Below are 12,262 nucleotides of genomic sequence, written 5' to 3'. Positions count from 1 at the left end.
CCTGGCCTGGAGAATTCCATGGACTGTATAGTCCATGGGATTGCAAAGAGTCAGACACGACAGAGCAACTTTCACCAATAGTAACTAACATTTGAATGTTTACTATATATGAGGCATTATTCTGAGAATTGTATGTGTATATATTAATTCAGTTAACATAATTAGAAAACACATATATTTTGATTTTTCTCTGCTTTTTTATACAATTTATTATTTTTTTTATTGTGCTGAGTCTTCCTGTGGCGCTTGGGCTTCTCCTTTTGGTAGCTTCTCTTGTTGAGGAGTGCAGGCTCTAGGCGCACAGGCTTCAGTAGCTGCAGCACACGGGCTCAGTAGTTGTGGTGCGTGGGCTTAGTTGCTCTGCAATATATTGAACCTTCCCAGACCAGAGATTGAACCATGTCCCAGCAGTGGCAGACAGACTTCCATCCACCATATGCACCACCAGGGAAGTCCAAAAAGAATTAGGTAGTATATAATTTTTAAAGGTTACTTTCCATTTATAGTTTTTGCAAAATATTTACTTCATTTCCCATATTGTACAATGCCTCCTTGAGCCTATCGTACACCCAATAGTCTGTACCTCCCACTCTCCCATCCTTACGTTGTCCCTCCTCCACCACTGGTAACCACTATATCTGTGAGTCTGCTTCTTTTATGTTACATTAACTCGATCATTGTATTTTTTTTTACATTCCACATATAGGTGATATCAGACAGTATTTGTCTTTCTCTGTCTGACTTATTTCACTTAACATAATGCACTCCAAGTCCATTCATGTTACTGCAAATGAAAACTTTGTTCTTTTTTATGACTGAGGAGTATTCCATTGTATATATACACCATGTCTTCTTTACCCATTCATCTGTTAATGGACATTTAGTTTGCTTCCATTTCTTGGAAACTGTAAATAATGCTGCTATGAACATTGAGGAGAGAGCGTGTATTTTATGCTTACTAAAACTATATGGAACTTGATTTTACTTTTTGAGCCTAATCCTTATGTCTTATCTGCATGCATGAATGCTAAGTCACTTCAGTCATGTCCAGCTCTTTCCAATCCCGTGGACTATAGCCCACCAGGCTCCTCTGTCCATGGGATTCTCCAGGCAAAAATATTGGAGTGAGTTTCCATTCCCTCCTCCAAGGGATCTTCCCAACCCAGAAACTGAACCTGCATCTCTTACGTTTTTTGCATTGGCAGGTGGGTTCTTTGCCACTAGTGCCACCTGGAAAGCCCATGTTTCCTCTATGACTAAATGAGAAAGAAAGGTGATGAATTTTACCTAAACTTAATTTTGGTATATATATACACCACAGTTAACATATACACATATATGTGTGTATATATATGTGTGTGTGTGTGTGTGTGTGTGATATATATACAAACATATGCATGATTTGATTTATATATCAGATCATCTTAAACTTATATAATGTTATATGTCAATTATATTTCAATAAAATTGGGGAAATCAATGAATAAATGGACTAGCAAGGAAAAATTTTTAATTAAAAATAGAGAATAAAAGAAAAAAATTTTAATGACAGTAGTCAAACATTCCCTAACAATATTTATTTTCAGATTTCATGCCCACAGCCTATCATGACCTTCCATTTTAAAAAATCATCCTTATTTTAAAAACTGAAATTATTCTTTAGACTCCAAACTGTTCTTCTAGAATGACATTTTGATTAACAGTGTAAGGGGCTAAAAGCATGTGAGTTACACTTCTTTCATTGAAAACACGCACTTTAAAATCTAGAAGAACTGTGCTTAAACTGAATTTATATGAGGCAAGTGTTCCCAAACTTTGACCCAAAATATTTCCCTCTCTGTATTGTCTGTCACCATGGAGCTGGGGAAGATTCACTTGATAAGGCAGAATACGAACCTGACAAAATGAAATCCAACCAGGAGGACTGGACTGGAAGTTTCCATAAAAAATAAAAATGAAAAGCAAAGGTATTGGTTGACTCTCTCCATGAAAGTCTTAAATTCTATTGAATTGGTTCAATAATAAGCCCCTTGGCATAGCAAAATTTCTTTTTTATGCAAAAAAAAAATCTTCCCAAGCACTTTGAAGTTACTATCTAGTAATCATTATTAGATACTTAATACTTCCAACTCTAAAAAAAATATGTCTTGTTTTTCTCTGAATCGTTCAGAGCACAGGAACAAAATGATCTTGTACACAAGACTCAAAAATGAATGTTTACTGAGTTAATGAATATATTAATTCAGTTGACCTTTCCCTTTTTTCCAGTGACTTTTGTGCATCTACAATAAGTCCTACAATGACTTTTCTATGCGGATAAACACCTGCTAAATTAGCCCAAACAAACAGCATCTCAGGCTCTCTTCAAGCCACCTCTACTCTCAGGCAAGCATCTCAGAACCTCCCTTCTCTAGACCCACCTGGCCCTTGACCCCTCTGGGCCCCAGTTGTTCCTTAGACCACGATATTTATTCCCACCAGAGGAAGACCATCCTGGAAACAGCAATCTCAGTTCATGGCTTCATTTTCAACCTATATTATGATAACACTGCTCTTTCTCTGTTGAATGATCGTAAGAAGACAGTAGAGACAATTTAGGTGGTTGTTTCGGGATTTTGAACAATACCTATTTGCAAAACAGAAAGAGAGTCACAGATGTAGAAAACAAACTTATGGTACTATGGAGGAAGTAGGGTCAGGGGAATAGAGAGATTGGGATTAATGCATACATACTACTATATATAAAATAGATAACGAATAAGTGCCTACTGTATAGCACAAAGAACTCTACTCAATACTCTGTAATGACCTATCTGGGAAAAGAATCTTAAAAAAAATGAATATGTGTACATGTATAAATGAGTCACTTTATTGTACACCTGAAACTAACACAACATTGAAAATCAACTTTAACAAAGAGTAACTTAAAATAAATAAAATAAGTAAAATGAAAAGTTTTATAGCCTTCCCAACTAGTTATAAGTTGCCAAAATCATGAAGGCTGTGAGCTGCAGATGAAAACTCATATAAATGCTCTTAAAACAGAAGAAAAATATTACATAATGTTACATTCTGTGGAAAGTGAAAGAAGACTATAATGAAGAGTAGTCAAAATACCTGTGTTTGCATCTGTTGGCTGTGAGTTCAAATTCTAACTATGATTCTTATTAGTAATTTGACTTTGGACACTTGAAGCCTCAATCTCTCACATGTACAAGGAATGGCATAGTGACATTTTAAGGACAGAATGAGGTTACATATTGAAAGGGGCTAAAGACACAAAATGGACATTCAATAAATATTCCTTGATCTGCGCATGTGTGAGTGCTCCATTGCTCAGTCGTTTCTGACTCTTGGTGACTCTACGGCTTGCAGCCCACCGGGCTCCTCTGTCCCTGGGATTCTCCAGGCAAGAATACTGGAGTGGGATGCCATTTCCTACTCCAAGGGATCTTCCTGGCCCAGGGATCAAACCCACATCTCCTACCTCAGCAGGCAGATTCTTTACCACTGAGCCACCTGGGAAACACATCCATTGGCCTACCCCACATATGATTTAAGATGCAAAGGAAGTGACCATTGAGACTATAAACCCTAAACTCTTATGACATCTCTGTTGAGTTTTGGGGCATAACTCAAAAAGCAATTTCGTTTTTCTCCTCAGTCATATATTCTCATGACAACTTTAGTCAAGAGTACAGCTGATATACAGAGCCTTTTACTTGGTGATCATAGAAGGATAGCATAGAAGTGCAATTGCTTTTTGGACAGAAATAACCACACCACAGAGAAATAATTTCTCTATTTTATAGCAAAGTTCAAGACTGGCACATTTTGTTTATGGGAATTTAAGTGTGAGAGAGAGTCCCCCTGTGTTCGTCCCCTATTTAAAGTTGCCCTTAGATTGTGCTATTTAAGGATGGGGAGGCCGTGACCAATGCACTCTGAGAAACCACAGAAGTTTACCTTTTAAGAGCAATTAGGGAGTTTTTAGGGCTTCCCTGGTGGCTCAGACAGTAAATGAGGGAGATGCAGGAGACATGGGTTCAATCCCTGGGTTGGGAAGATCCCCTGGAGGAGGGCATGGCAACCCACTCCAGTATTCTTGCCTGGAGAATTCCATGGACAGAGGAGTCTGGTAGGCTACAGTCCGTGGGATCACAAAGAATAGGACATGACTAATGTGACTGAGCATACAGGCATGCACGCAAGGATAAATTTGCCTTACACTCTGATTTTAGAACCTAATCCCTGAAGTAAAATCAGACCCACTTCCTATTAAAAACATGGGTTTCAGAAAAAATTACAAACATTTGATACTCATATATCATTTCTAGGTTTTCTCCCTGATTTTTGGCTTTATTTTAATAGTATCACTAGATTTATCTGAAGTGCAAAATTACATTTTATCTTTTTAATTGAAATACAGTAATATCTTTTGGGGTTTGCCTATTGGCTCAGTGGTAAAGAACCTACCTGTCAATGCAGGAGAGCCGGTTTTGATCCCTGGGTTGGGAAGATCCCCTGGAGGAGGAAATGGCAACCCACTCCAGTGTTCTTGCCTGGAAAATCCCATGGACAGAGGAGCCTGGTAGGCTACAGTCCATGGGGGTCAAAAAATAGTCAAACATGACTTAGCTACCAGACAACAACAAAAATTATCTCTTTCGGTGATTTTCAGCTGTTTCAGTCTATTTGATCATTATGCCACAAAATAATGCCATTCATTAAATTACAAGGAAAGGATCAAAATAACTTGACTTCGTCTGTGGTTCTTGGTGCAGCTTTGTTCCTCTGGTCTGTAACATCTATCCCTGGCTGCCTAAAGCCTTTCTCTTTTCCATGTTGAAGATTGCTACCTTGTATGTGTGTGATTTTGCAGGATGATTTATTCCTCTTCAAGGACCAAGAAACACAAGGAATATCTTAAGCCAGTTATTTTTAATGTTCATTTTTATTATGATGGAAGCCCATGATGGGACCATGAAGTCTGTAGTACTATTCAATCTCCAGCAGAAAAAAAAAATGTTCATTATTCACTCATTTATTTAGCGGTACTTTGAATCACAACCAAAGTAGGTAAAATATGCAGTATCCATTTTCTCAACACTGAGAAACTAAACGTAAATAAGTATGATAACATCTTCACTTCATTATGACATTTTCTATGGAGAAAAGCACAATTACATAAAATCACACCCCCAAGCAATTTTCAAGCACCTAGAAAAATTGAGTTCCTGGGCAAAAAAATCACTTTGGAGAAATACAAAATTCTGGGCAACAAAAGGTCACCCTAAATATACAACCTGAAGAGAAAATCATGGAAAAGCAGAGATTTGGCAGCAAAATATTTGTGTTCTGCTGTCTGCAGTAGGAAAGAGAAAGCTGTGTTATTTTTTCTCCCTTGGATTAACCTTATAACATATTCTCCAGGCAACTTCTCCAGGCTGGCCTAACACCCACCCTGTGTGTCTTTGATGGAGATCCATTATAAACTTGGGAAACCATCAGCCTCTACAGAAACACACATAGAAAGGAATTCCATCAGCCCATACTACCAAAGGGAGTAAAGGAGATTTGCAACCTAAACTAAATAACAGTTAATGGCAAATAAAATGAATATGTGCTCTGAGTAGAGCCAGATCCTTGAACTACCCACACTATACTTTGCTTTTCACAGCCAATCTTCTCCAAAGAGTTAGTTTATAAGGAGTAGCTTATTTCTCAATAGTCTTTTTTTTTCCAATTTGTTTGGAAGATAATTGCTTTACAGTGCTCTTTGACAACCTAGAGGGGTGGAGGGGATGGGGTGGGGGAGTGGGAGGGAGGTTCAAGAGTGAGGGGACATGTGCGCCTATGGCTGATTCATGTTGATGTATGACAGAAACCAACTCAATAGTCTTTTATACCTGTGATAGCTCTACCCTGTGCGTGCATGTTTAATCACTCAGTCGTGTCTGACTCTTTGCAATGCTATGGGCTGTAGCCTGCCAGCCTCCTCTGTCCATGGGATTCTCCAGGCAAGATACTGGAGTCGGTTACCACACCCTCCTCCAGGGGATCTATCTGACCCAGGGATCGAACCCGCGTCTCTTATGTCTCCTGCAGTAGCAGGTGGGTTCTTTACCACTAGCACCATCTGGGAAGCCAGACTACAGATTCCTCATTTTATAGATACTAATCACCTCCTATATAGAAAGCAAGCTTCTTTCCTTCCATTTCTCCATTCTGACCTTCTCTTCTCTCTGGAAAAATCTACGCTTGCTCAGCTCCTGGGCATTCTGCCATCCTGATTTTACTTCTTGGACTGCTCCTGCTCTTTCGGCCTCTCCTTCTCCAACCCCCAAGAAGTAGCTGGTCCCGGAAGGACTGCCCTTTGCCCTCTTCTCTATTCCCACTTATCCTTGGCTATTTCAGCCACGCTCAGGGTTTCGAGTCCATGTATTCATGTGCATGGCTCCCAACTCTATCTCTAGCTCCAACTTCTCTCAAAAGTTCTCATACTTATTTTCCAAATACTTTCTGGATATCATGTCAACACCTCCAACTCAAAATGCACAACACGATAGAGCATTTCCAGGACTTACTGCCCGTTTTTATTATTTGCGCTTCCACAGTCTCAACTACGCAGATTCAAAACATTAGAGTCATCTTTCATTCCCACCCTCCCCTTCCATCTCTAACATTCAAGGAGCTGTGAAATCTCATCAATTTCAACTCCTCTTTATTTCTAGTTTCTATTGGGTTGGCCAAAACATTCGAGTGGGAAAACACACACAAACATTCTAGTCAACCCGATATGTCTCCATTTCACCTTCCATTGCCCCAATCCAGGCGCTTCTCACCTATCATGAGGAATTCTTCTTTACCTGCTCCCTCTATCTTCTTTGATCTTACAGCATGAGAAAGATTCTAAACACCAGGCTGACAGAGACTGGGTTTTTTCACACAGCCACTGGCTAGCACATACAATCGTAAATATTAAACTGCTCTTTATGTAAGCGTGGTTCTGTTCATGTCATCTTTTCCTTTTTTAACATTTTTCTTTGGTCTTTAGTATTTTCCTGATTAAAGAAATACTTTGAGGGATAAATAATGACCATGTTGATGGAAAGGGGTTTCAGAGAGGGCCTGAGATATAAGGTAAAGGGTAGACATTCTACTGATGTTTCTGACACCTGTGAAATGTAAGTTAGGGGACAGATTTACAAGGAAAGATAATGAGTTTGAGTTTTGATGACAGGAATTTGGAGTAATTATGGAACATCTGGTGAATAGAGCCATAGTCACAGGTGTCCACAAGAGAAGTCTAGGCTAGAGCTGAAGGACTGGGACCAGGACTTAAATCAGAGAGACAGGAGAGCAGGCTGTTTGTGACATCAACTCTGCAACCAGGTTGCTGGGCTCAAATTCCAGTTCCGCTGCTAACTATGAGAACTTGGTTAATGCTCTAAATCTCTCTATGCCTCACTTTCCTCGTCTTTAGAATAGGTTTAAAAATTCCTCTGTCTTAACTTATCACAAAAATTAAATATCCTGAGAACTATGCCTGGTGTTTAGTGCAAGACAGGTGATTATTTACATATTTTGATTTCACTAATAATTTACATATTAGTTGAAAATTTGAGCGTGAATGGGATCCCCAAGGAGAACATGTACGATATAAAGAAAAGAAAATGATAAGAAAGAGTCCTGAGGAATTCCAGCCCAAACTCAGTACTACCTACAAAAATAATAATATATGATTCCAGCTTTCACAAGGTGTATAGTCCTATGGGAAAGAGTTTCACTTTGCTATAATTGAGGCATGAGGATAGTGTAATGGAAATATCAAAAGGAAGAAATTTTGAAAAAGAAACAAAAATCGCTCTACCCAAGCACCATGTTCCATTCTTTGGGAGAAGTTCTAAGTGAAAAAGGGAGATTGAAATGAGAGAGAGATCGTTCTTTGCATATTAGGGCTAAGAACATTAAAATAATGATCAGTGACATGTCTATTGGTTTCTGCATCCTTTGAAACACAAATCTAGAGTTGAACCTTCAGCATTTTTCTTCAAGGATCATTGCCCGGAAACTAGGGACATCAGTCCTGGGAGCACTCTGCACTGGGCGCCTGGCCGTGACCTGCTCTGGCACTGGAGCTAAGCCCAAGCAGGCAAAAAATAAAACCGAAAGCCGAAATCCAGTAAGCTGTGCACAGGACAATTGCATTCAACCCTATTTGAATATTTCCCTCCCCCTATTTATAGCTTCTTGCCTTTTATTAAAGTTTCCAGTAATGTCACATTGCATTGCTTTGGGGGAATGTGTTTACTTCTGCCTGCTTAGATCCATCCTTCCAAAAGGGCAGTCAATGCCAGGGTTTGACCAGGAAAAAAGAAACTACTTCCCAGCAGGGTTTGTGAAGCCAGTGCTGCTCAGAGAAGCTCAAGGTAAGGAGCTCAAAGGAGAAGACCCTCTCTGGCTATTTTGATTTCACTAAGCTAGGGCAGAGACCTCCATGGTATACCTACCATGAGGACCAACTATCGTCGGTAGACCTGGCTTGTAACCCCAGTTTTGCTCCTACCTCCTCCTGGGACTCTGAACACAAAACTTAACTGCTGTGAGCCTTAACTTTCCCATCATTAACCAGAGGGGTTGGATTAGATAACCTAGAAGGTGACTTCCAACATTCTGTCTGTGTAATATGGTCAAACTCTGTATTAAATCTGATGGGCAAGATTATGCTGCAGTAGCAAGAAGCCCCAATGTCTCAATATTTACCAAAACTTAGATTACTGTTGCTTCATGTAAAGCCACCTGCAGGTTTGGGCAACTCTCCAGAACAATTGCCTTCTATGCAATAATTCATTCTTCCATGTTGACACAGGCTTTACCTGGTATTGGTACCATCTGAAACATACAGTCTCACTGACAACATGCAGGTAAAGAGGGCAACTAGAGAATCACACATGGGCTTTTCACTGACTCAGCTCACATGTGACATACATCACTTCCATTCAGTTTACATCAAGCAGAATGAGTCCTATGCCTGCCTGACCCCTGGTGGTAGGGGAGGAGGGGCAAGAAAAGGAGTTGAGAAGTGGAAATTTCCATGTTCTCAGAAAAGGAGAAGAACTGGGTATTGATGAATGCTATGAAGGCTACACACAGCTGCCTATCCAAGATGAACAAATCAGTGTCTCTGTAAGAAAACTCTATTTTCCCAGCTGCTTCCTAAGCTGGTCTGACAATGCTTTGAGGTCAGGAGGGAAGATACCATTATCTCCATTTTACCAATGAGGAAGCGTGCCCAGAAGGCTGAGCAACATACATAATGCTACAGAGTTGCCTAATGCCTCGGATGGGACTAGATTCTGAGTCTCTCTGCTTCTTGCTGATTTCAAGAACGTCAGATTGTATATCCAAGACCAGCACTGGAACCCTGATCATTCATTACACTGACCTGCAACTTCCTTGAACCTCGAGTTTCATACCTACATTAACAGTACCAAAGACCTCACCCAGAGTTTCCTTGGGATGATTAAGTAAGACCATCAAAGGGAAAGCACCTATCACAGAGTAAAGCAAATACTAGGTAAACAAAATATTTTGTCTGTTTAATAATACCACTATGCCCTAAAATTATTCAAAGATACAAGCTATGTATTCTGATATCCAAAAGACCCTGCACACAAAAATCCTCAACTAATGTTATAGATTAACCAGAAGCAGAGATGTGTTTTTTTATTTTATTTTATTGGAGTATAGTTGCTTTGTAATGTTATATTATTTTCTGCTGTACAGCAAAGCAAATCAGCTATTAGTTCAGGTCAGTTCAGTCACTCAGTCGTGTCCAACTCTTGGCGACCCCATGAATTGCAGCATGCCAGGCCTCCCTGTCCATCACCAACTCCCCTTTTGGGGGGATTTCCTTCCCGTTTAGGTCACCACAGAGCACTGAATAAGTTTCCCTGTGCTATGTCATCAGTTCTCATTAGTTATTTATGTAATACAAATAGTGTATATATGCCAATCTGATCTTCCCACTCTTCCCGCCCTCCTTACCCCTTGGTGTCCACACGTTTGTTCTCTGTCTCTAATAGAGAGCAAACATATGCTTTGCAAATAGGCTCATTTGTACCACCTTTCTAGATTCCACGTATATGCATTAATATACAATACTTGCTTTTCTCTTTTGACTTACTTCACTCTGTATGACAGTCTCTAACTCCATCTGCATCTCTGCAAATGGCACAATTTCATTCCTTTTTATGACTAAGTAATATTCCATTGCAAATGCATCTACATGGAGACTATGGCCTCTCTGGGGGTTGAGTGGGTGTTACTAATACATTTTCCCCAGCACTTAGTAAAGTACCTAGAAGAAAGTAGAAGCTTAAAGCATAGGATTGTAACAACTGGGTGAAGTATATGCTTGGCACGTTGTAAAAGTTTATTATGGGTTGTGGTTACTGGATTTTTTTGCTGTTGTCCTTTTTGTGTAATGGAAAGAAGTGAAGGGGGTAACGGGATGGGAGGTTAGGAGAAGAGATGTTATGGACTGAATATTTATGTCCCCTCAACAGCCATAGGGCTTCCCTTGTGGCTCAGCTGGTAAAGAATCCACCTGCAATGCAGGAGACCCTGGTTCGATTCCTGGGTTGGGAAGATCCCCTGGAGAAGGGAAAGGCTACCCACTCCAGTATTCTGGCCTGGAGAATTCCATGGACTGTATAGTCCATGGGGTTGCAAAGAGTCAGACATGACTGAGCGACTGTCATTTTCAACAGTTATATGTTGAATCTGATCCCCAGTGTGATAGAATTTGGAGATGGGGGCTTTGAAGGTCACTAGGCCATGAGGGTAGATCACTCATGAATGAGATTAGCACTCTTGGAAGGGGCCACAGAGCTAGCTGGCTCTCCTTCAGCCATATGAGGACACAGTGAGAAGTGAGCCACCTGAAAACGGAAGGGGCTCCTTACCAGAGTGCATCCATGCTGTCACCCCCAGAACTGTGAGAAGTAAATTTCTACTGTCTCTCAGCCACCCAGAATATGGTGCTTTATTATAACAGCTGAAATTGACTAAGAAAAGAGAGATGATGTTATTCACCATCTCGGAACAGGGAGCGAAAAACCATTAAGGACAGAAAAAAAGTAAGTATAGGTATTGATGTGATATTGTGTAATATTCATTGCATATTGATCTTTAAAGATTTTACAAAGATTCTTTGATAATGTTTCTTAGCAAAAAAAAAAAAAATCAATGTAAGAATATATTACTTACATTGTAAGTAATCTTGCCCCATATCGAATGGAGCACAGGAAGTGCAAGGAGAAGAAAGATGGGGTGGTGTGGGGTGTTGTGTGCATGTGTGCGTGTGTGTGTGTATGTGTATATGTGTGTGTGTTCTCCACATGTGTTCTCCCTGGGCCCTCTCCTCCAAGCTATGAACGTAGGCTGCTGTGGGCTCAAAGCTCGGTTGTCTGAATCAAGAACCAAATCCCAGCTTCCTAAAGTCTCCGTAATGATTCAGTGCCGTGGGGCCATGGGCTCCTTCAAACAAGTGACCTTGGCTGGTTATCTCCATGGTAACAGCTCACATCCCAAACTGTTCCTTCCTGTGGGAGGAAACATTTCAGAAACGGAGAAAGGCAGAATTGAACAGTGGTTTTCCTCTCTTATGACCCTTCTCCTTTGGCAAAATGTGTCCTTTCCCTGAACATTGCCGTCTCCTGAGGAAACCGTGCACAGAGGAGGCGTTTTCAGCGACTTCATGTGCAGATGTATGCCCAGGATATATTTTAAAAAGTAGAAGCCTGGAGCTGCTTTTTTTTTTTTTTTTTTTTTTTTTTTGGTTTCTTGTAAGTTTCACGCCGCGTTCAGTTTGTTCAGTAGGATGCTTCACCATTCTCTTCAGTAGCAGCTCCCTAAAGAGGAAGGCCTGCCTGCCCTCACATTGAAATACAGAGCCTCCAGGTCAGAGAGGATGGACACCTTTCCCAGAGCAACAGGGCAGCCTCTTCGGAACCCCTGCTTCCACCCTGCATCCTGTGGTCCAGCCCATGCCTGAGCCACCATCCTGGTCAATCAGCTGCGGTGCCTCCCTCCAACCTTAGACTCCACCTCCTGCTCCACGACCCATGATACTGCCTATGATTTCCTCCAACAAGGTGCCTAGATTCTGGAAGAGATGATTCAGCAAATGTATGCTCTAAACCTAAGGTATTCATTGCACTGTAAGCTCTGTGTTCTGTCCATTCCACAATGTCTA

Source organism: Ovis aries, chromosome 2 (genome assembly GCF_016772045.2).
Source record: "Ovis aries strain OAR_USU_Benz2616 breed Rambouillet chromosome 2, ARS-UI_Ramb_v3.0, whole genome shotgun sequence".
In the NCBI taxonomy this organism is placed as follows: Eukaryota; Metazoa; Chordata; class Mammalia; order Artiodactyla; family Bovidae; genus Ovis; species Ovis aries.
This window is presented reverse-complemented; position numbering follows the sequence as displayed.